Source organism: Camelus bactrianus, chromosome 8 (genome assembly GCF_048773025.1).
Source record: "Camelus bactrianus isolate YW-2024 breed Bactrian camel chromosome 8, ASM4877302v1, whole genome shotgun sequence".
NCBI classification, from domain to species: Eukaryota; Metazoa; Chordata; class Mammalia; order Artiodactyla; family Camelidae; genus Camelus; species Camelus bactrianus.
This window is the reverse complement of record NC_133546.1, coordinates 27,032,058-27,057,260: the sequence shown is the minus strand read 5'-3', so window position 1 is coordinate 27,057,260 and position 25,203 is coordinate 27,032,058. Positions and strand designations below refer to the sequence as shown.

General features: G+C 34.7%; 1 protein-coding gene across 2 annotated transcripts in view; it reads left to right on the top strand.

Annotated features, from left to right (window-relative positions):
* The window catches only part of EYA4 (EYA transcriptional coactivator and phosphatase 4), a 281,779-nt gene that overhangs the window by 1,769 nt on the left and 254,807 nt on the right, over nt 1-25,203 (top strand). The window lies entirely within an intron of this gene.

The window sequence follows — 25,203 nt, the reverse complement described above, 5'->3', positions numbered from 1 at the left end:
TCAGGAGCCACGTCTCAGCCTGGGCGCTGGACAGAGAGCTGAGCCCGCGCGCCCGGTGCCCCCGGTTCACTTTCTCAGGGCCGCGGGACTCGGGGAAGAGGAAAGTTACTCACTGGCAGCACTCCTCTCTGGCGTGGGATAGCCACTCTCCTAGAAACGTTTCAAGGCGGAAGGGTACCAGTACCTGTTCTTTTTACGTCACAGGATGCCATGAGACGGTTTGACATGATCCTTGCGATTCTGTGTTTGCAGCTCCTCCTTGGAGAGAAGTTGCCATCATATAATTTAGGGGTTTGTTGTTGTTTTATTTGAAGTTGTGGGGTTTTTTTTTTTTCTTTCTTTTTCTTTTCCTTTCTTTTTCCTCTAGGAGAAATTGTTTACTTGCTCAGTTCCAGGAAATTTTTTTCCTGCTAATGTGAGTAGGTTTGTGTTACTAGGAAGTTAAAAAAGGAGGGGCGGGAGAGAGAGAAAGAGAGAAAGAAAGGAAGGGGAAAGTAAGGAAAGAGTTGCACCAATATAATTTGTACATAACTGGCTTCACATGAGAAGAAAATTTGCATTTACTCTATGGATTCGTGTAAAGCATTCTTTAGAATCTGATGTTTCTTTGTCCAAAGTGAATTTCTATGTAATATTAACTTGATTTTTTTTTGAACTGCTCATACCTGAAAGTAATATTTCTATTTAGATGAACGCGTCATCTTTTGTTTCTCCTTTAGAAAACTAATAAAACCCTCTTAATTAAAATTTGATATATTTTAGTAGTAAAAATATTCTAAAATATAGCTTTGAATAAATACTTCTTTAAAATACTCACCAAAATATAAGCAGCCCATAGCTACAGAAAAAAGAAAAAAGAAAAGAAAAGGGAAAGAAAGAAGCTAAAATGCTGTGGATTTAGCATTTTAGTTAGCATTTCAGTTCTTACTCCACAAACCCTATTACTTTGTTTTCTAAATAATTAATTGAGGTTTGTATTATGAGTTAGTATGAGTTGCCTAGATATTAACTAGATATTAGTTATGTTCTGTTTTTTAGTGGTATGTCCCATAAATGAATGTCTTGAATATTCTTAAGTAAACATTTTTTTAAAACACTCTATCAAAAAATATCAGCTGAAGTTTTCAATAATTTCCTTTTTTAAGGGTGCAACCCATGCTTCTAAGTTCAATTTTACTTTCTAAGTTCCATTTTTATTTCCTCCAAATCACATTGCCTTGTATGCTTTCTCTCAAGCATACCTACAATAAAGCCATCTGTTGTCCAAGGGTCGTTCCTACATGAATCATGCTCTGTCAAAAATTTGAGGTTTATAAATGTTCAGTTAATTGAGCAATCTGACCAGCTGAATACTTGTAAGTGCTTTATAATATCTTTCAACACTTCAAAACTCTGGCCCACTTAAAACTCCAGAATCCCAGGGCACATGGGACAAGTCATTCCCATGGATTCTTGCTGATAAAAGTATAAACATGTTTATGAATTTTTCAGAATTTAGAATAAAGTAAGTGTAGTTCTACCCTTAAATATTTATTTTTGAACCGTGTCTATGTTATGCCATAGCAAGTGGTTGGGAAGTGAAAAACTTAACCAGTGAGCCAATTATTTTGACTACTTCATATTAAACACTAACACTTTTTTTATCCCCCGTTGGATGTTTTGATATCATGAACACGTACCCTTTCCAAGAAAGAAGTTAGTCTCTCTTTCTGTCTCCCTCCTCCAATTATTTTTTCTCATAGTGATGAGATACAGAATATGAATGCACAAATAAATAATGGTAACTTATATGCTAGCTCAAGCCACCCACCCCAATTGTCTTCCTAAGATTTCTGTGCATTCCTGTAGATATATATTTTCATGGTATCTTCTGGCCTCAAATTCCAGATTTCACAGGATTCTGAGTCCCACTCCTGTATCAGTTTCATCCTTTCTGCTTTGCATGAGTTCAAACATGGAACTGGGCCCTTTTCCTTCATTCCTTTAAAAAAAAAAAAAAAAGCAAATCTGCTCAGAAAAATTTATCTTTCAGTGTAGCTGACTTTACTGAAAGTTTGGCAAGACTGAGAGTTTACATAGCAATGACCTGATTCTGCACGTTGGTGATTCTCTACTTAAAAGTGTGTTGGCCCCCAGCCATATATCACATGGACCGAACACCCTCTTTTCCTTGATAGAATAATTCCAACCCCAAACTCAGCTCGCAGTTTCCAGGGCACATGTAAAGATTCACAACATAATTCTAAGCATCTGCTTCAGTTACTACCATTCTCTGTCCTTCCCCAATCTCTACAAGGGGAGGTGAGGAGTGCAGGAAAGTTTTACTAAACTCTTAAGAAATATTCATGCCCAAATACACACACACACTCACAAGTGCACAGCACTCTCCCCACACTCACATCCCATAGAAGGCAGAAGTATCTAGCGTCAGTTTGGATTTTGAGCAAAAATTCCCCTTGAATACATTTATATCAATGTTTAAAGGCTCTTAGTTGTTATAAATCAATATTTCAGTGGAAACTCCTAACTTGTTCTCCAAGCTGGTCCTGGTTGTCCCATATCAAGCCACACTAGCCTTCTTTCTGTTCCTTGAAGGGCAAGCTCATTCCTTCTGTATGACTTTTTTTTTTTTTTCAATGGAGGAACTCGGGATTGAACCCAGGACCTCATGCATGCTAAGCACACACTCTACCACTGAGTTATACTCTTCCCTCTACCTTTCCTTTTTCCTTCTGTGTGACTTTTACATCTTCCTATCCCTATGCCTCTCAGCATAACTGATTTATTCTCACAATGTATACTTTAGCCCAAGTTGCTTCCTTTTGGAAGTGACTGTCCAATCTACAGCAACGTCTTCTCACCCTACAGTCACATCAACCAATATTCTCTAGAAAAGTCATTCTTTTATTCCTTTAAAAGAAATCATCACACTCTGAGGATATCTTTTTTTTATTTAAATATTCTCAATTGTCTATCCTTGAGGACAGGGTCCTTTTTTATATTGTTTACTGCTGTATCTCCAGAACCAACAAATGTGGGTGATAGTAACTACTTAGTATAGTTTTAAAAATAAATAATTGTGTCTATTGTTAAAAATGAAAAAAACTGAATTTGCTTAATAACTTGAAAAACTATAACTTATCTAATATATTTTAAAGGATACATCATATTATCTGTCCTATAATAGTTAACATTGAGTTATAATTATTATTATAACCAGGACTTCCTGATGTTAACTTGATGGTAAAGACCACCATATTTACTCTGCTCATATTTAGAATTCAATATTCAGAGGAAATAGCATTAGCCTGGGAATTAAACAGCCTAGTTAAAGATTAGCATCATGGAATTCTAACCCAATCCTCTCATTTAACATTTGTGGCAACTGAGACACAGAAAAACTATCTTGCCCAATATTAATGGCAAATTTAAGTCTGGAATTCAAGTTTCTTGAGTCTCAGATGACTAATTCTCCCCTTAAACCATGTCCCCACTCCTAATCTAAGAGTAATCAGTTACTTCATGCTTTTCATTTTTTCACTTACAGAATAAGCAGGTGAAATTAGATGATCTCTCAGCATTTGCAGTTCAATTACTTCCTTTCTTCCTTCCCCTCTGTTCATCAATTATTTTGCAGCTTGACTGGAAGCAGTCTCCTTATGTTCTTATTCATATTGTCAAGATCCTTCTCAATGATACCTTGAGTCCCTAACAGCTCTAAATGTCTATTACTCAAGAGTATTAGTGCATCTGACTCGCTGCTGATGATACAGAACTTACAACTTCTGAATCTACACAAGTAGAAAAATAGGGATGCTTGACTATTTGCAAACACTTCTTTGAAGGACTTTCTGAGTATTGGAGAATAAGGCACAGCCAATCAAATATAATATAATAAGGTCAGTTACGATCACACCGAAGTTAAAGTTACAATTAATAAAGACCAAAGTTAAAATTAAAGCACCTTAGGATAAAATTGTTAGGACTTTTTGGTAACCAATGTATTTGATTTAGAATTAAATTGCTTTGTTCATCATGGGGGGAAGGTATCATGTATATTTCCTTTGTTCTCAATAGTTTTGGCTTTTGCTTTCAAATGAGGCAGATCACCTATAAACATATGCATATGACTGTTACAGACAACATGAAGCCCTTGGATTAATCAAATTTAGTCTACCTTAATTAGATTGTTAGCTAATCTATTTTAATACTGCACAAAAAAATTACAAAGTCTACCAAATTAGTTCAAAGTTTTCTGTAGTCTCGTCAAAATCTTTTTTAGAAGGAAACTGGATTGAAGTTAATTTTCTAAACTATTACGTGACTTCAGAACTTTTAATTTTCCTATGTTTTAGAATTTTCAAATACATTCAGGAATTTAACATTTTTTAAATGTGCTGTCTTTGTGCCTAAAGAGGATTTTCCTCACACTGGTTATACAAGTGTGAGGGAAGAGAGATAACTGTCTTATCCACAAGCATAATTCCTGCCTGTTCCCTCCTGTGCTCTGCAGTGTCTAGAGCATTTGGCTAAATCGGCCTTGGCCTAACCATTAAAAACAATAATGAGGTGAATACAGGAAGTAGGAGAAAGGGGTAAAATGCTGGGGCAAAAAAAAAAAACCTGAGGTGTATTTCAGAGGAAAACAGAATAATTAGAGACTTACTATATTTATATTATACAATATTCAGTGTTAATCTGGGATCTATGGACTCTCCTGGAACATTCAAGGGGTCCATACATCTCCCAATTTTTAATACAAAATTGTGAGTGTGAATTTTTGGGGAGGTGAGAGACAACCCATAATTTTCATCATATTTGCAAAGGGGAGGTCTGTGACCCCCCAAAAAAGACTAAGAAGAACAATGTCAACAGATTACCAGAGAACAAGCATCATTAAGATGGAAAAGAATTAATTAATTTAAATTAGCATCTCTCCTCTTCCCATCTCCAATTGTATTTGTCATTTTTCATTCTCAGACTTGGAAATAATTTCAGTTTTAGGGCTGTACAGCTGATGTAGATGAGGATGACTCTGAAGATTTGGGTATGATTGCTTAGGATGAGTAAATCATAAGAAAGTAAATTTTATTTAAAAAGAAAACAAAAATAAGGTTTGGCTAAATGGTAATGATTTTTTTACATGCAGAAAACTTTAAAGATATGAAGCAACTGTTTTTCATCCCCTCTTAATTTGTTTTCATTGGTAACAACAACCAGTATTTACTGAGAACTTACCATGTGCCTTAGATAGTATGTAAGCATATATTTTTACACAATGAATCAATGGAAGAAGGAAATTTTCCCCTAATTTTCCAGACAAGGAAACTGTAATCATCCTGGTAGATGAGGAAGGACTTCCAAGAAGAGATAACATGATGATCAATTTCCAAAGATCAGTGTGTACATTTTGGGAGTGATATGGAGTTCAGGATGAAAAGGAGTGAATGGAGGGGATAGGGGAAAAGCAGAGTAGGAAGAATAACAGCAAAATTAGATATTATTTAGGTGTTTAGAATCTTTTCTTGAGAGACTTGAACATAGGAAGAGACTGATGAGGAAGGCTTTGAAATTGTATCCTCTATGATCTGCAGTCGAAGAGAGTTACATTGAATCAGGATGAGGTCTACACAAAAGCTAGGGAATGGACATGTTTTGGATTTTTTTCAAGGTTCTTCCAGCTTTGATTCTTCAGAAACTAAAGTGGAAGTCTCCGTAAGCAAAATGAATATTCAGAATTTATAAATAGGTCAAGGATAGTAGACCACCTTAAGAAACCTTTTTTTATTGTTTTGTAAGAAATCTTATCAACACTTCCAGGGTAAGGAGACATAGAAAGGAAATATGTTGACCATGGAGACTCTAAGGGGAGGATATGGTGACACTACATCCCTCAAAACAGCAACAACCACCTTTAAACTATGAAATAAGCCTATGGATAGATATGAGAAATCATTAAAAATAAATCACAAAGAACCCAAAAATTTCACTTCTGGGTAATAGTCAAAAGAATTGAAAGCAAGGGCCTGAATGAATATTTGTACATCCTTGTTCATAGCAGCGTTATGCGCAATAATCAAAAGGTAGAGGCAACCCTAGTGTCCCATGGTGAACGAACGAATAAACAGATATGGTATATGCATACAATGCGACACTATTTAGCCTCAAAGAGGAGGAAAATTCTAACACATGCTACAAAATGGATGAACTCTATAGCCACAAAAGGATACATTTTGTATGATTCCACTTATATGAGGATTAGTATCTAGATTAGTCAAATTCATTGAGACAGAAAGTAGAATGTACTTTCTGGTATGGGCAGGAGTGAGTAATGAGGAGTTATTGTTTAATGGGTACAGATTCAGTTTAGGAAGATAAAAATGGTTTTGTAGATAGATGGTGATGATGGTTTCACAATAGTGTGAATGCACTTAATACCGCTGAACTGTACATTTAAAATGATTAAAATAGTAGATTTTATATTACGTATCTTTATCTATCAAAGAGAACAGAGCTTAAGTTAATTTATTTTATATTTTTAAAAGAAGATTTCTGTTCCTAGTCTTTAAATACATATAGGCAATTAAATTCCATTTTGGATAAGACAGAGTTAAAAATTATACTTTTGTAAAACATAGTAGGTTAGATTTGCATAATAGATTTACATATGTGAGATCGATATAAAAGTTTTGAGTATGTTATGTAAGTTGATTTAAATATGCTTAAAATATTATATGATTAACATTGTATATCTCTTGGTTATTTATTGAGTATAGTCAACTTAGAATTTCATTATCCAAATTGAAAATATTGTTTGACATGGTTGATGACTAGTGGCTTATGTGGTAGGAAAATATTTTACCAGGAACTCTTGGCTAGTGGGAAGGCCAATAAGATGTATTATCAACACTTGAAAATGGTGGTATATTCAGAGTGCACAGTCTAATAGATGGCTAACAATTTGACAAACATAATTTTTTTTAAATTAAATACGTGGAATGTCTCTATAATGTTTTCCAGGGATCTGGGGTTTTTTTCAGTGTTACACGATCCTCTTTGGGCCCTCAGCCAGCTCTTTAAAAAATGAACATTAGCTGCAGGAAAATGTTAAATGGAGGCATATTGTGATGAATTTCACTGTCTAGTATTTATTTTAAAGGGTTTAACCTAATATACAACACAGTGAAACTTTGCTTTCTCATACATAATGTATTAAAAATTTTAGCCCCTTAGAAAACATTACCAATGAATTACAGTGAATAACAAATTCATATATACTTAGAGCTAGGATTTTTTCAGTCGAGTTTATTTTTTCATAGCTGTCTTGAATGGATATTTTAAACTTAAATGGGTTCCATTTCTTCTAAAATAAAGCATCTTTAGAGGAGAAATTTTAAGGGCACAGATGAAATTTCATTACCATGCATATGGTCACACCTTGTCAGAATTTAGGTCCTAAATTTCACAGTGATATTGATATTTGCACACATTTAAAGTGACATTATTTGGCAAAAGAACAAGTATCTAGTTTGAGTTAGTGGTGCACATGGTGATGACTAACCACGTACTACAAGGTTAAAACAATTTTTAAAATCACTTGTTAATGTGATAAGACCAGGCTCATGTTTTTCCTAACCTCATTTTCAACTGGCCCTTTTGTTCAGCCAATAGGTGAATAAATGTTTGCAATTGACAGATGTATTCTTCACTCAAATAGAAAGGACAGAAGGGTGAGATATTAACTGGGAAAGAGTGATTCACACCTTTGTGGACATAAATCCCTTATTTTAAAATTGAGTAGTGCTTTTAGTATAACTTACCCAAGTTTGACTCTAAACCAAGGATTCCATCTATGTCAATGGACTAATGAAATTGATCTTTCATATGTATTTCTGGAAGAAGTCTGTTCTGGAGAATAATTTATTGGGTATAAATTATCTTAGAATTTCTCTTCCTTCTCCCTATTACTCTTATTCTCTCAACCCATCATCCCACAAAAAAAGAATCTGTGAAACGAAGTAGATTCTACCAAATGTTTAGACTTTACCTTCCTTATTATTTTTCACTCTATAGGGTGGTCTTCACAATGAGTATTTTGAATATGGAACTTAGTAGGTTTTTATTTTGATTTTTCTTAAATTTTTATGGATTGACATTGTCAATAACTTAATGATTATTTAATACATTTTTAGTTTTGTTTACTCACTTGAAAAATTAAAGCTTGTCATGGTTATGGTCATTGTTGTTATGCAGTATATCTGACTGTATCTTCTTTTCTTCAACTCATTTTTCCTCTCTTGCCCCCATTCTTTCCACCCTCCTAACACAGAACATACTCTGAAATCTTCATTCACTGCTCTGCCTCACAGGAGCTATTCTCTGTTGGTCCTCATGAAGTCTTACCTTGTGCATGCAGAGTCCAGACCACGGCCAAGGAAGCCATGGAACCTCCATGCATACTTATCCCCATGCATCTGAGTAACTCCCTCAATATGGGGAAACTGCCTCTCCAATTTCACCTTCTACTCCTCTGAAATCAGATAACCGCCTCCTCAGCTATACAAAATCACTAAGTTTTATTAGGGCTCCACCTTCATATGCTCAAGAGAAGAGATGAGACATCTCATACTTTTCCATTGTCTCAAAAATGACATCTCTTCCCTATCTGTTGCCTAGTGCCTTGAAAGTCTCTATCACAACTTTTATCCATCTTTACAGTGATTGACAGTGGGAAAACAATTCTCTTGGCAATGACTGATTGTGATCAGAATTGGAAAGTTTACAGAATTCTTCAAAAAATTTTAGACATGTCATATATCATAAAATTCACCATTTTAAATTGTGCAATTCAGTGGTTTTTAGTATATTGGTAAAGTTATACAACCATTACCACTACCTAATTCCAAAGTATTTTCAGCACCCCAAAAAGAAACTCCATATACATTAGCAGTCACTGCCCATCATTCTATCCCCTTGCCCCTGGAAAGCATTAATATAATACTTTTAAGTATTAATATAATACTTTTCATCTCTATAGGTTTGCCTGTTCAAGACATTTCATATAAATGGAACCATACAATATGAAGTTCTTGTGACTGGCTTCTTCTATGTAGTGTAATGCTGTCAAGGCTCATTTGTGTCACAGCATTTATTGATATTTCATTACTTTTTATTGCTTAATAATATTCCATTGTGTGGCTATATCACATTATTTATCTATTCATCAGTTGATGGTCACTTGGGCTGGTTCCACTTTTTGTCTATGGTGAATAATGCTGCTATCAACATTCATGTAGAAGTTTTATGTGGACATATGTTTTCATTTCTTTTGGGTATCAATCTAGGAGTTGCATTGCTTGGTCAAACAGTAATGCTCTGTTTAACGTTTTTTTTTTTTTTTTTTTTAAGGAAGGTACTAGGGATTGAATCCAGGACTTCATGCATACTAAGCATACACTGTAGTAGGCTATACCCACTCCATTATGTTTCACTTTTTGAGAAACTACCAGACTGTTTTCCAAAGAAGCTACACCATTTTACATCCCCACGACAGTGTGAGGGTTCCAATTTCTCCACATCCTGGCCAATGCTTGTTATTATTATCTGCCATTTTTTTTGTGTGTATATATATATGTATAGTCAATATATATAGTGTGTATATATATATATATATATATATATATATATATATATGTATGTATAGTCAATTTACAATGTTGTGTCAATTTCTGGTGCACAGCAAAATGCTTCAGTCATACATGAAAACACATATATTTATTTTCATATTCTTTTTCACCATAAGTTACTACAGGATATAGAATAGTTTACTGTGCTATCTGCCTTTTTGATTTTAGCTGTCCTAGTAGGTATGAAGTGATATCTCATTGTGGCTTTGATTTGCATTTTTCTGATAGCTAATGAAATTAAGGATTTTTTTCTGTGCTTATTGGCTATTTGTGTATCTTCTTTGGATAACTGTCTATTCATATTCTTAGTCTATTTTAAATTGGCTTATTTTTTTATTGCTGAGTTATAATCATTATTTATATATGCTAGATATAAGTCTCTTGTCAGATACATGATTTGCAAATTTTTTCCCACTCTATGGGTAGTTTTTGCATTTTCTTGATGGTGTCCTTTGAAGCCCAAAGTTTGTTTCTCTTTTGTTGTCCTACTGCTGTTGCTTGGGTTTTGGGTATGATATGTAAAAAACAATTGACAAATTCGTGGTGACAAAGATCTACATTTTTGTTTTCTTCTAAGAGTTTTATAGTTTCAGCTCTCACATTTGGATCTTTCATCAATTTTGAGTTAACTTTTGTGTATGTTGTGAGTTAGGGGTGCCGCTTCATTCTTTTGTATGAGGTTTCTAGTTATTCCAGCACCACTTGTTGAAGAGACTACTCTTCCCTTATTGAAATGTCTTGGTGCCTAAGTTGAAAATCAACTTATCACAAAGAGAGTCTATTTCTGGACTCTCAGTTCTATTTTATTAGCATTAATGTCTTTATTTATGCTAATGCAACCCTATCATGATTACAGTAGCTTCATAGTAAGTTTTCAGACCAGGAAGTGTGAGTCCTTCAGCTTTGTTCTGTTTTAAGATTGTTTTGGCTGTTGGTTAGTTGATTTTCACATAAATTTTAGCATCAGCTTGTCAATGTCTGCAACAACAGCAACCACCACAACAAAAAGTTGTAATTTCCACAGGGATTATATTGAATCTGCAGATCAATTTGGGGACTGTTGCAGTCTTAACAATATTAAATCTTTCAATCCATGAATATGGATGTCTTTCCATTTATTTAAGTCTTTAATTTCTTTCAAAAACATTTCCCAGTTTTCAGAGTTATTAGTTTTGTGATTTTTGCTAAATTTGTACCTAAGCATTTTATTTTTTTATTTTATTGTAAATAGAATTATTTTCTTAATTTCATTTTTGGTTTGCTCATTCCTAGTATATAGAAATAAAATTGGATTTTGTATATTGAGCTCGTATCATGAAACCTTGCTGAAATTATTCATTCTAATAATTTTTAGTAGAATATTTAGGAATTTCTAATATAAGATCATGTCATCTCCAAATAGAGATAGATTTACTTTTTCTTTTCTAATCTGAATGCCTTTTGTTTCATTTCCTACTGGATTGCCCTGGCCAGAACGTCTAGTACACCACTGAATAGCAGTAGCATCTTAAAGTCTCCCTGCCTCCAGCCTTGTCTCCGACCCCAACAAAACTAATCTCTTCACTGCAGTCAATCATTCAGTAAATATGAAATTTATTCAGTAACTATTAAGTGTACACAATGTACAAGGCACCATTTTAGGAGTCAGTTCTATTCTAGGTGACAGTGATCTTTATAAAACACAAATCTAACTATGACCATGCTGTCATGATGGTGTCCCATTATTATTAGAAAAAGGACTAACTTAACAGGGCTTACCAGATCCTGCCTTTAATAGCATGAGTGTAAACCTCCAGCTTCTTTTCTTGCTGCTTCTCTCTTGAACACTCTTATCTAGACAAACTGAATTGATTTTAGTTCTTCAAAAGCTCAATATAGTCGATCCTCCTCACTTACGGATTCTGTATTTGCAAACGCACCTCATGGCTAACATTTATTTGTAACCCTGAAACTGGTACTCACAGGGCTTGTCCTTTTCACTGTCCACTTATGTGACATTTTTCAGTTTTTTTGTGCTTTTTCTTGGTGACTTTACTGTTTAAAATGGCTCTCAAGGACTGTCTAGTGTTCCTGTGTGCAGGAAGGCTGTGATGTACTTTATGGAGAAGATACGTATATTAGATAAGCTTTATTTAGACTTGAGTTCTAGGGCTGTTGGTCAAGTTCAATGTTACTGAATCAATAATATATATTAGATAAAGCATCTTTAACAGAAACACACAAAGAACAAGTTATATATTGTTCACCAAATGAAAATATTGTGACTAGAGGCTTTCAGGAGCCTAACCCTGTATTTCCTTTGGGGACAATGATTCAGTATTTGCTAATCAACTTTTTGAAGGAAGTTTTTGGAACATTACTACTGTGACTAGCAAGACTCCTCTGTATGTAACATGGTAATAATGACAATATAAAAATAGCTACAATTTACTGAATGTCAGCTATGTTCCAAGCACTATGCTAAATAATTTACAGGCATTAACTTGTTTAATTTCCATTATTTTATTTAATTTATGAAGTAGGTATTATACCGACTCCCTTTTTCACATGAGATCACTGAGGCTTTAGGGCTGTTAATAATTCTTCCCATGAGGCTTGGTCTCCTCTCCCCTAGCAGACTGCATCAGAGTCTGGGTTGTTAAAAATATTTTTTGATGTATGTTGTTTTCTATTGTATTTAAATTTGTAACTACAGTCTTTAATATATTTCTTGGCTTTCATTTTATTCTTTAATAATAATAAGAAGAAGATGGTGTAATTTATTATAACTATCTTTGATTCAGTCTAATCATTGGCAAGTTTATAGTTTCTGTGTTCAGTTTCTATCATTTTAGAAATCTGAATTGTTCGTCTTTCCAGAATATGTGAAGAGTAACTCCTTTGCAGGAACAATGATCATTAAGTATCTGAGTTCCTGGTGACACTGAACGTGACAGATTTCCTCAAAACAATTTTTCTCCATCTGTAAATTAGGAGAATTTTAAGAGTCTTAACAATGCTCTCATTCTTTTTTTTTTTTTCTTGAAGAAAACACAACTTCCTCATTATTAAATTTCAGGAAAACAACATTTGTGGAAAATATTAATTTTTAATAATCCTTATAATATTCTTCTGAAAATTTGAAACACTGCCCAAATGACATAATAAAGAATTATTTTAATTTTTATTGATGAAGCAAACATGAAGTTTAGGTAACTTCTTAAGCCACTGGGTATTGACATAAATGAAACTAAGTATTTTTTAGGAGTCTAGATTTAAACAGTGTTATTCCCAGTAGTATTCATGTAACCTATCACAAAAGGTGTCATTAGAATTATAGTATTCAGTTAACACTGGAATTACTCATTGTCTTTAAGCCTTCTGTGATTTGTGATGGACAAGATGAGATTTATCTAAGAAGGAGGATTACAAGCTCATAAGGAAAATGCCTTTGATGGTCAATGAAGAACACACCCCCAAAAGCACAACTTTCAAAGCATAATTTTGTATCACACCTAGAATTCTGTCCCAGAGCTCTGTTAATTGCAATAGCAGATAACTATAGAGTTTTTTATGGGGGTTAGGGGTCTCAGAAGTATGCTTCTAAGACTCAGGGCCAGGCTAGCCTAGGAAAGGTGGGCCAGCCCTTTCCCAAGAAATATGAAATCCTCAAACTTCAATTGATCACTTCCTAAGTTCAAAACAGGCTGCTGATTTAAGGACATATGTTTCTATTTCAAACTATGAGGTGCCATGTATCTTCTTTTAAAAACAAGGAAATTGGCTGTAGGAAGGAGAAAAGAGTCATAGGATGGAAACCCTGTGGAGATTAAGCAGCTTTATTGTTGAAAGACAGAAACAAAGTCTTCAGTGCTAAGAGGAATCAATCAATCAGAGAGGAAAGAAGTTGAAAATCTCTTTAGCTCGACTTTGCACGTCTTGGTTTGAGGTCGTCTTTGCTATCTTTGAGCAAAAGAAAGGCATCCACAGAGATTGAAAATGTCTATGGGAACTGTGGTCTCTGTTGCAGCCCAGGAGAGTAACAGGTCCCAGAAAAATGAGATGAAAACAAGTGACTACTGCATGTTCTCCTCATAGAAAGGGTGCTGTTTCAACACATGGACAAAATTAAACACCGTAAGAGTTCCATTCCAAGGGCTCAATACTTGCATGGTAATACTGTTAAACATACAGGGAAAAGTAAACATTTTTAACTGATATTAGAAGCATATTCAGTAGAATTTAAAGTGCAGGCTATTTTCTACTATTTTATTTATTTCTCCAGTCTCTGCCATATTTGTTAACTCAGCAGAAGGATTTCTAAAGACCATATTCTATTTTGGGTGCATATCATCTCTTTTATTTAAAAATTTATGATTTATATTTTAGTCATAGTTTCAAATTCTTCAAGGCATTCATGCTTGGGAGTGTTTCTATAGTTCATATTCTTATAGGTTTTAAAAGAAGTGCCGAATAGTGGCATATGACAGGAATTCATCAAGTATTTAGGAAATAAGAGGATAAATACATGTAGAAAATTATCTTCCTTGAATAAAATTATCTCTCGAATAACAGTATTAATTGAAGCCCTTGTATGCCATTGTAGTTTAGTATTGGAACTATTTTGAGTTGCATTGGATTCATGTATAAAATCACAGTCTTGTTGGTAAACCTTCACTATTTGGAATCACTGCAGAATGAATGTTCTATAGGACTTCTTAAAATTTTTTAATTGAAGTATAGTTGATTTACAATGTTGTGTTAGTTTCTGGTGTACAGCACAGTGATTCAATTATATACATATATATATGTATATACATATATATATATATACACAAACATATATACAGATATATATATATTCCTTTTCATATTCTTTTTCAACATAGGTTAATACAAGGTATTGAATATAGTTCCCTGTGATGTTCTGCGTGGACTCAGTACCACTTCTTTTCCCCCATTCTCAGCCCTTCTCCTAGTGAATTGCTAAGAAGCACTAAAAGAGAAACACTGTATTAAGAACACTAAGGCTTGCAAAGAGAAAGATATACTGTTCTGATTTTTAGGGAACGTTTAATTAAACTCTATGTCACTTGGAATAACATCAACATGAATTCTAGCCCTGGGCAAATTATGAAATAAGGGAAGTTTGTTTTTAGGTTCTACCCTCCAGCTTTCCAGTTTATGTCCCAGCATCTCTTTCTCCCATTGTCTGCTTGTATCCATTCTGATCCAGACCCTTTAAGGTATCCCTCCATAAATCGCCACCTAGATGAAGCTGCACCCATGATGACCCTCCATCTGGGCCTAATGCGAGCTCTCCTGTACTCAGAATTCTTCCAGATTTTCTTCCTCCTTTTTATCCAAAACAAAACTTTCTTGACCCCAGTTCCATTCTGTGAAGACTCTATTGCCTGCTTTTCAAAAAGATCGCTAACTGATCTAATAAACACAGCCTCACTGATGTGATACTCAGATTAATGTAGGAAAGAACTCTCCTCTCACTCCTTTTACAAAATGATTTTATTGAAAGAATAACACAAGTTCAGGAAAAATGCCTTAGTTATAAGTGTGCAACTCATGGAAACACATGTAACCAGCGTCCGGATCAAGAAATAGAACATTACCAACAACCCAAAAGCCTTTAGCAAATGCTATATCCCCAAGAGACTGCTCAATTCTAACGTCCAAAGAAACATGTTTTGTCCATTTTGTACTTTACTTGATTTGAATTATGCCATTTGGAATCCTTTGTGTCTGGCTTTTTTCACTCAACATTATGCCTATGAAATTCCTCTATATTATTGCAAGTATTAGTGATTCTCATTGCATATATAATATTCCAGTGTGTGAGTATGCCACAATTTACTTATTCATCCTATTGTTGATTCCATTTGAGTAGTTTCCAGTTTAGGCCATGAATTTTATTTAGCCATGAGTATTCTTCACATGTTTTTGTTCGTGATTTCGTTTTGGTTTGTGGCAAACATAACTTTGCGATTCTGGTGAGTATGTCTACCTAGAAGTAAAATTGCTGGGTCACAGAGCACACATATGTTCACCTTTAGTAGACACTCACAAAAAGTTTTCCAAAATGGTTCACCAGTATTAAAGGGTAAGAGGTTCATTTTTTTCCAAATCCCCCTCAATACTTGGTATTGTTTGCCTTTTCCTTATTGTTATTTTGTATGTAGATAATAACATCTTACCATAATTTTAATTTGCATTATGTTGATGGCAATGAAACTGAAAATCTTTTTCATCTGTTTATTGGTTTCCTATATACCTTCTTTTGTGAAGTACATATTAAAGGACTTCATCTGGTTTTCTATGATAGCCTTTTTCTTGCTGATTTCTAGTATTTGAAAAAAGAACTCTAATCACAGGAGCATAGAGGCAAGCAAAGTATAGAAAGTCTGGGAAAAATGTCTAGACATAGTATCACTGCTATTTGTCTTAGCCCTTGAGTGTTCTTCTGGGTAACACACGAATACAGCTCCTGTCTTTAGCCATGTAGACCATTTGAAACAATACCCTACTTTAGAAAATGGATGATATTTACTATCCAAGTTACACGTTTATGTTATTTTTCATCTTAAATTGGGGCTGAGAAAAATCCAGTTCGAAGTCAAGGTTCTGCTGAGCTGACATCATATCAAAACCCCAATGGGGGAAAAATGCAGAGAGCTAGAACAAGTGAGGGCAGGATGGAATAAACATTGTAGCCTTAGCTGGTGTGTCTCTCAGCCACGGCTGCCACTATGGTAATGTTACCCTACTTGTGTGGTCACCTTAACCAAAAGCACAGCTTCCCTGAACGTCACCCGGAATTAATTAGCCCACAGCATTTGAACCAGCCTAAGGAATGTTCCCATCAGTGCTCCTCCTAGAAGAATTCAAGCAGCAATGCAGAGAATAACAATAATGCCAAATTACTAACGCTGTCAGTTGTGCTTTCTGTTTTTTTCTGAAATGTCTTACTTAGTCACAGGTATACTGTAAGTCTGTGGTTTTGGCAATGACCTCTTAATTCAATTTGTATAACAGATAGCCCATCAATCTGCTTGGAAGGGTGCCGCAGGAACCCTGGTTACTGACAATTTCAGCTCAGCCTGATTTAATTTAACATGACTCCATAAACCTATGTATTTTTTACATCATTCCATAAATGCCACAGCAAATAATCATCTTTTGGTATGGCTTTTTCTGTCTGTTTTCTTTTCCCTAATGGTATGAGCCAATTAATATTTGATGACTATAGTGAGCTATCTCCTAGAATTGTTTGTCAGTTCATCTCCATAAACTCATTAACCCGGATTTGAATCTCTGTTGTGCTTTCTGCTTAGCAGAGTGAGCTCGACTAAGTGACTTGACCTAAGTCTTTGTTTTCTCATCTGTAAAATGGGCTTAAAATGGTATCTACCTTTTAAAGTTGTCAGGACTAAAGGAGATTATCCACATAATACACTGGGTAAGTACCCAATAAAGTTGGCTAATATTACTACATACCTTACTACAAAAAGAATGCTACAGATATCTTTAACATAACATTTATCTGTAGAATTTTTAACTTTGCTACTATGTTGGTAGTAACCCTTCTTTATCTACCTGCCCTTTATCCAATGAGCTTTCTAGAATTAGAAATGAGGAAAAGTGGCTTTTTATCTCGACATCAGATTTAGAGAAATCAATCAATTTACCTGGGGTTATCCTAATATATAAGGGAACTAGAGTTAATCAGAACACTTTTCCTGACACAAGTTTCCAAGTGGTATAAATGTAAATAAAATGCTTAAAGTACTCATATAAAAGAATCGGAAGCAACATTTTATCAAAAATACCCAAACTACCAGTTATAAATAACAGGAATGTAATGTATAGCTCAGGGAATGTAGTCAATATTTTGTAATCAATTTGTATGGTGTGTACTCTATAAAAATATCAAATCACCATGTTGTATACCTGGAACTAATTTAATATTATAAGTGAACTATGCTTCAATTTAAAAAAAATACCCCAGATGTAAGCATAAGCCAGCAACAGGCTCTCAACAGAGCAGGAAGTTAACTAAGTACACCTTTTGTTATTCTCCTATCTCCCCTTTTTGTTCACTTTTTTTCCCTGGGGTCTGAGACTCCTCTTCTGAACCTTTCTGGTTCCCATTTTCTCCACTGGAACACTTTTCCCAGACCTGTGCTTCCCAGGCTACTCAAACACTGCCTCTCCCTAGCCCATATCAATACATTTTCATTATGTGATACATTCTTAAAGCGTAACCCACTTTGCTATTATATTAGAAAAAGAAAAATCCCAGTAAGAGAGCTTCAAAGCCTTATGGGACACCTAGCCAAAGAAATGTCCGGGTGAACAGGCAAATCTTGGTTTACCCCAAAAGAATTAATTCTTAATGGTGGAATGTTGGAAATCCTTTACAAAGCTGTGGGTGAGACATTTTGGAAGAAAGCAATTTTCTTAATAGATCAAAGCAGTCAATCTATCAATGACTATACAACTCTGTGGGCAGTCCCAGTCTTGATTAAACACATCTACTTGTATGTATATATTTGTGGGGGTTTAATTGATTTCCCCAATACCTTTTTTTACTCCATGTAAATATGTCTACTAATATGTGTCACATCTTCCTCTCCTCCCATCGCTTGGAAGTTGTTACAGGACACCATCTGAATAATGGCCATATTCACACACTCATGATAAGCTGGACCTGAAAAGTAATTATCCTGGATTAGCACAGGTTCTCTGATGCTAAATTAGCAGCCGGATCCATGCATGCAGTTGCTCCCTGACCCTCAGTTACTCATCACAGAAAACCTGCAGAAATTTGAGTAGAGCAGTCCTTATGCTATTGGTTTAATTTACTTACCATTTATAGACCTGGCCTCAGTTGGGAAACAGATTTATTTAGTCACCAAGAGATTCATCAAACCTAGGTACATGTGAGGCAACAATTAAATGCTTATTCATTGGCTGGCAAACAATCAACTATAAAAAAGGGAGGTGGCACCATCAGTATTAAGGCTGGAGCAGGCCTTAGAGATAAATCACTGAGCTGGATTCTCTTTTACTGCAGATTGGAAAACTGAACTAAACAACAATAAATGGTAGAAAAAATGGACCTGGTACCCAGGCTCTGGATTTCTGGCATAGTGCTCCTTGCATTATGATCTCTGATCTGTGTGGTAAAGTGGAAAAATTAGGGGCATAAAACTGTGTGATGCGAAGCTGTAAAGTGTTACGACTGATTATGAGGAAGAGCTGCCTATGCCTCTGATAGTCCCACTCCTTCAAATGCATTTTACTCTTCTAACTCCATGACTGTATAGTGTTTATGATAGCTTCCCCTCTTACAGAGTTTTCATTTATATACTTCATCATTGTATCTCTAACTCTTAAAAAAATACAAATTCATTTGTTGCAGATGGTTGGACAACTGGATGATGAGGAAAAACCCAAATGTTCTGTGGTATCAGATACTCCTATAACAGTCATCACCCTAGAATCAGTCTGTTCTTTATTTTTTAGGTTTATTTATTTATTTACTTAATGGAGGTACTGGGGATTGCGAAGCATGCACTCTGCCACTGAGCTATATTCTCCCCACCCTGTATGTGTATCAGTAAATATAACACATGAAGTGTCCAGAACAAACATTTCTCTGGTGATCCAAGCAAAGAATAGAAGAAGCTGTTTAATACTATTATAGGTATTATAGGGAATGCCAAGAGGCAGAAGACTGAGTGAATAAAGCATGAAGCGATTAGTCTGGTGTTAATACTTGGCTGTTTGTACTGAAGTAGGAGTTAACTAAGAGCTGGAAAACTTGAGAGCAGGGTGGACATAACTTTGGATAAAACATTGAAGTCAACCAATTTATGTACCACATATTCTTTTATTTTTTTGATTCTGCTTTTTTGTAACAGAGCAATTCTTTGCCTCATGCCAGAACAGCACGTGGTTTATCACTTGTCGACTTCCGTCTGCTCACTAATTTGGAATCCATGGACTTTAATATTAGGTTACTTTTCATTTTGATTCGAGGGTGTTTTAATTCTGCTATAAATCATGAATCAGTTAAAAACCGATTTATATAATCGTTCTAGTAGGAAACAAAATGGAAACATTCGAATCAGTGAGAGAATATGCCCTTGCTGCCCCCCACCCGCCCGAGTGTGAGAGTCGGTCTGAAGCCCCGCTCTGTGCGAAGGACACAGCTCTGAGGACCTGGAGGCGTTGGCCTGGTGTCCTCTAGGAAGGCTCACCTTTTCCAAAGAAGGCGTGAGGAGTCAGTCACGGCAGCCAGGCACAGATGGAACTCCCAAAGGGCCCCCTGCTGTCCCCCACCCTCCTACCACTTGCCCTTATCCTGTGCGTGCTTCCTTTTCTGCAACTTTCTAAAATAACTATTCAAAACAAAAGATGCTCAGAAAAGAAAGAACAAGAGTTAAAATGGACTTTATGCAAAGGAGGACACCTCTGAGCACGGAAATTACGGGTTTGGGAAAAATTGTTTTCTTGGTTTATTTGATTAACACTTCGCCACTGAGAATTTTCCTTTGAGGTTTCGTCTTCTGGATAGTTTTTAATGTAATTGGTTTAAGGGATACTTTACTTAAATATCTTAAAAAGAAATCTGCCACTAACTATAAAATTTTCATGTTTAGTCCAATTGACTTCAAAGTAATCCAAAATGCTTATTCCCAAGTGACACCTATCAGTCTCCAGCTGTGTTCCTGATGGAGCCTGACATCTGAAACCAACAATTAAAGTTACCTAATGCCAGGACTCTTTAAAGACTAAAGGGCTTTACAGTACCCTATCAAAGCAGCTCATAACCAACTCATACTATTATTGCTTCTATAAGTGTGTTGGGAGGATTAATTTCTTGACACTCATTTAACATTACAGGAAGAATAATTTTCAGAGCCAAAAGGTCATTCTTTGCCAGATCAGCACATTCAAAACAGTATGTTTTAATAAAAAACTGAAAGTATCATTAAGGTTTTGACTGTTTTATGTGTATTCTCTAATTATCCCAGCCTTTTCTCTCATTATCTGTGTGACATCAATTAAGAGATATTACTTAAATTTAAAACTTGCCTTAAAGAACATACCCTCCCCCCAACACACACACACACACACCAAAGAGAGAGAGAGAGAGAGAGAGAGAGAGAGAGAGAGAGAGAGAAACCCCAGGATATACTACCATTCAGAATAAGGTGTAAGAGGAGTTTTCTTGTTCTTATGATGTGAAAGTCTCAAAACTCTTGCAACCATGATTGCGCCAAAACTCAAGAAAGGTGGTTTTAGGAACAGATAAGGAAATATCATTAGTATCAAGCTCTAAATTGGAGATTGAATTAATTTATTTATGTAACAAACATTTATTGGATATCTACTGTGAACCAGGTCCTGAGATGGTGCTTAAGACTATGGATCATGGATGACTCAAAGGATTCTTGCTGAGAGTGGGAAGTGACATCTGTAACTATGACTGCAACTGGAATCAACATGAAACTCCTATATCTAACCCTATCTCCTTCTCTTTATACTTTCTACTAATTTGGCAGCCTTTTCTCCAACTCTCCCTCCCCTTGATATTCACCCATAAGAATGAATTACCAGGACCACATAGAATTGATTAGAAAGACCTAAAACTACTTAAATGAAACTGCAGTTGTTGGACACAGTGCATGATCTATCAATACAGCAATACAATCAAAGACATTGGATATTTGGTAGATTGCCAATAGGACTCTCAATTTCTCAAAACTTTTCAGAGAGGACACTTCAATCTGTAGTAGATTGATGAATCTCAATTCCACGTTACATGAGCAAAAATAACATATAAATAGTACATAGAATTACTGTAAGATTAATAAGTGTTGAATGTTGAATAAATGTTAAAATACAAACTGTTTTGGAGAAAAACACATATTCTTTTTTGCATTTGCTTTTTATTTGTTTTAGGAACTAAATCTTTTATCAAAAAGTATATATATATATATACTACATATATATTTATTATGTAAGTTTCAGGTGTATACAGCATTATAGTTCAATATCTGTATACACTACTCAGTGGTCCCCACCACAAGTCTACCATCCATCACCATACAGTTGACTCTCTTCACCTGTTTCACCCAGCCCCCCCAGCCCCTTTTCCATCCAGTAACTACTAATCTGTTCTTTCCATCTATGAGTTTGTTTTTGTTTAATTTTGTTTGGTGGTTGGTTTTGTTTTTAGAATCTATAAGAGTAGAGATCATACAGGATTTGTCTTTCTTCATCTGACTTATTTCACTTAGAAAATGCCCTCAGAGTCCATCCATGTTGTCATAAATAGCAGGATTTCATTCTTTTTTACGGCTGATTAATATTGCATTGTATATAAATACCATATTGTCTTCATTCATTCATCCCTCAGTGCATGCTTAGGTTGTTTCTATGTCTGGCCATTGTAAACAATGCTGCAGTGAACATGGTGGGGTGCTATTTCTTTTCAAATTAGTCTTTTCATGTTCTTTGGATAAACACCCAGAAGTGCAACAAGTGATTCATATAGTAGTTCTTTTTTTTAAGAATCTCCATACTTCTTTCCCTAGTGGCTGCACCAATTTACCTGCCCACCAGCAGGGCACAAGAATTCTCTTTTCTCCACATCCTCGCTAACACTTGATATTTTTTGTCTTTTTGATAACAACCATTCTAACAGATGTGAGGTGATATCTCATTTTGGTTTTGATTTGCATTTCCCTGATATTTAGCAACGTTGAGCCTCTTTTCATGTGCCTTTGGCCATCAGTACCTCTTCTTTGGAAACATGTTTATTCAGATCCTCCACCCATTTTTTAATTGGGTTTTTTTTGGTTGGTGGTGGTGACTTGTGAAAGTTCATTATATATTTTGAATATCAATCCTGCATCAGATATATGATTTGCAAATATCTTCTCCCATTCAGTAGGTTGCATTTTCATTTTGAAAGGTGTGGATCAAATGATGATGGTTTCCTTTACAATACAGAAGATTTTCAGTTTGATGTAGTATTATTTGTTCATTTTTGCTTTTATTTCCATTGCCTGTGGCATCAGAGCCACAAAAACATCATTATGACCAATGTCAGTGAAGTTACTGCCTGTATTTTCTTCTAGAAATTTATGGTTTCAGGTCTTACATTCAAGTTTAGTCCATTTTGAGTTAATTTTTGTGTATGGTGTAAGATAGCGGCAAAATTTTATCTTAAATAGTAGGTCCTGTTTTGACATAGATAATAACTGACTTTTGGCTGGAAAACAGAAGAGGATAAAAGGTACTTCTGAGATTTAGTATCAACCCGGATACTATATAAAGAATAGATAATTAATATTTCTGAAAATGATCCAGACGGAGAAATGTGTCTAATCTTTTAGATTATAGTAAGCCATACAGTTTGTAAAATGTGAAGTAAACTTTCAGAAGAATGTTTTAAGGATGGGTTCAAGATGGGCATTGCCATGCAACTGACTTAGCAAAAAGTACCACAAATTAACCTTGGGATGATGACTTCTAAATTATAGGTTACAATGCCCAAGGGATGACTATTATAATCAGATTTTTTTTCTGAAGAAATTGTCCCAAGTTCTGGTGAGACTATCACCAGAGTATTGTGTTACATGTTTGACATTATTTAGAAATATATTAGAGATATAAGACAAATGGTTGGTCTACCTTTGCTCAGAATGATGAGTCATCTGCATGTGGAGTTGGATTATGGTTTTGGTGACTATATTCCATGAAAAATCTGATAGAATTTGGCAAAGTCCAAACAAAAAGCAATTGCAGTTGAGTTTTGTGTGTATTCATTTCTTCACTTTATAAGACAATTGGGACTCCAGTTCCCTTACAAGAACAGTTTAGAAGCTTTTTAATAGAGATTCATCAAGTCATGAAGTTATGAAGAAGCATTTAGTAATATTAAAACAAGGGAACAATCTTTGGAAGAAAGGATTTTTTAAGGGTAGATTAAGTCATATATAATAATAGGTTATTAATAAAAACTGGAATTTTGGGGTTAACTTAATAGGCAGAAATGACTGTTTTGTTTGTTACATCATCTCAAATCTCAGGTTATATATAAATTTTAAAAACAAGAAGAAAGTTACAGACACTTATTTTCAAACTGGTGTACAGTCTTGGGAAGTATAAAATACCATAAATATTGAGTTGAAAATCCTGTATTAGTTTTAATGTGAAAAATTATTCATCACCACTACTTTAACAGAAATGCTAATGGCATTAAAATAACAGATTTGTTGTTTAGTGATTTGAGGGATCTCAGTGAAACACAGGTTGAAAAAAATGAAGAGACAAAATACCGTCTTTTATGTTTGATCAAGAATGGCACCAAGGTACAAACTGTAGACTCCATAACAAGCAGTAAAGTTAAACTAGGAGTTAATCTAGCTAGTTACTCATGGTATACAGACCACTGATGACTGGGAGAAGCTAACTGTTTCATATAAGCACATACTTCAAAGTTACAATGAAATGAAAAAGGAACTAAAGCAAGTTTTTGTTTGTTTTGAAATGTAACCCTCAATGAGGCATTGTTTGCATATTGAACTAAATGCATAAACAATGCTGTTGTGGGTTTAATTTGTAAAATGAATGTAAGCTTTGATGAGCTGTGATGTTTGCTATTTGGAAATAGAAAACTACTTTTAATTTTACATATTCATCTGAGGATTGACACAAAATATATAGACTCCTCAAGTTAGCTTAAAGTTTCATATTTTTCTCAGCAAGCATTTAAATGATAGCATAAAAACAATTGTTTTAAAAGTTATATGTCATAGACAATGAACTTTTATAACAAAATACCCAATAAACATATTTTTAAATGTTCCAATATTAAAAATACAAGTGAAATACTTTCAGTTGTTGGCAATGGGTACCTAAATGCGTGCTTGATTGCGTCCTCAGCCTATGTGGACAGTCCTTGTGTGTTGTACATGCATTATGATTCATTTTTAGTTTGATAGTCTTTTTCGGGGGGTGGGGAATTAGGTTTATTTATTTAATGGAGGTACTGGGGATCGAACCCAGCATATGCATGCTAAGCATATGCTCTACCACTGAGCTATACTCTCCCCCTTGATAGTATTTTAAGTTAAGTATTGCAATGATGTGTTCAAAATGTATTAGCATTGTTTTGAGAAAAGTAATAGAATATTCATATTGATAGAGTACTCACATTATCAAACATTTTTAAATTTTGTTTTGATGCTAAAAAGAAAACTATAAATTCAAGACCTGCTTCACTCTAAAAATAATTAATATCAATTTTAAATTTAAAAAACAATGTTATAGGGTAGGGTATAGCTCTAGTGATAAAGCGCATGCCTAGCATGCACAAGGTCCTGGGTTCAATCCCCAGTACCTCCATAATAAATAAATAAACTAAATGAATAAAGCTAATTTACTGCCCCCAACAAAAATCAATTAAAAAAAAAAGTAAAAAGATAAAATAAAAAGAATGTTATAT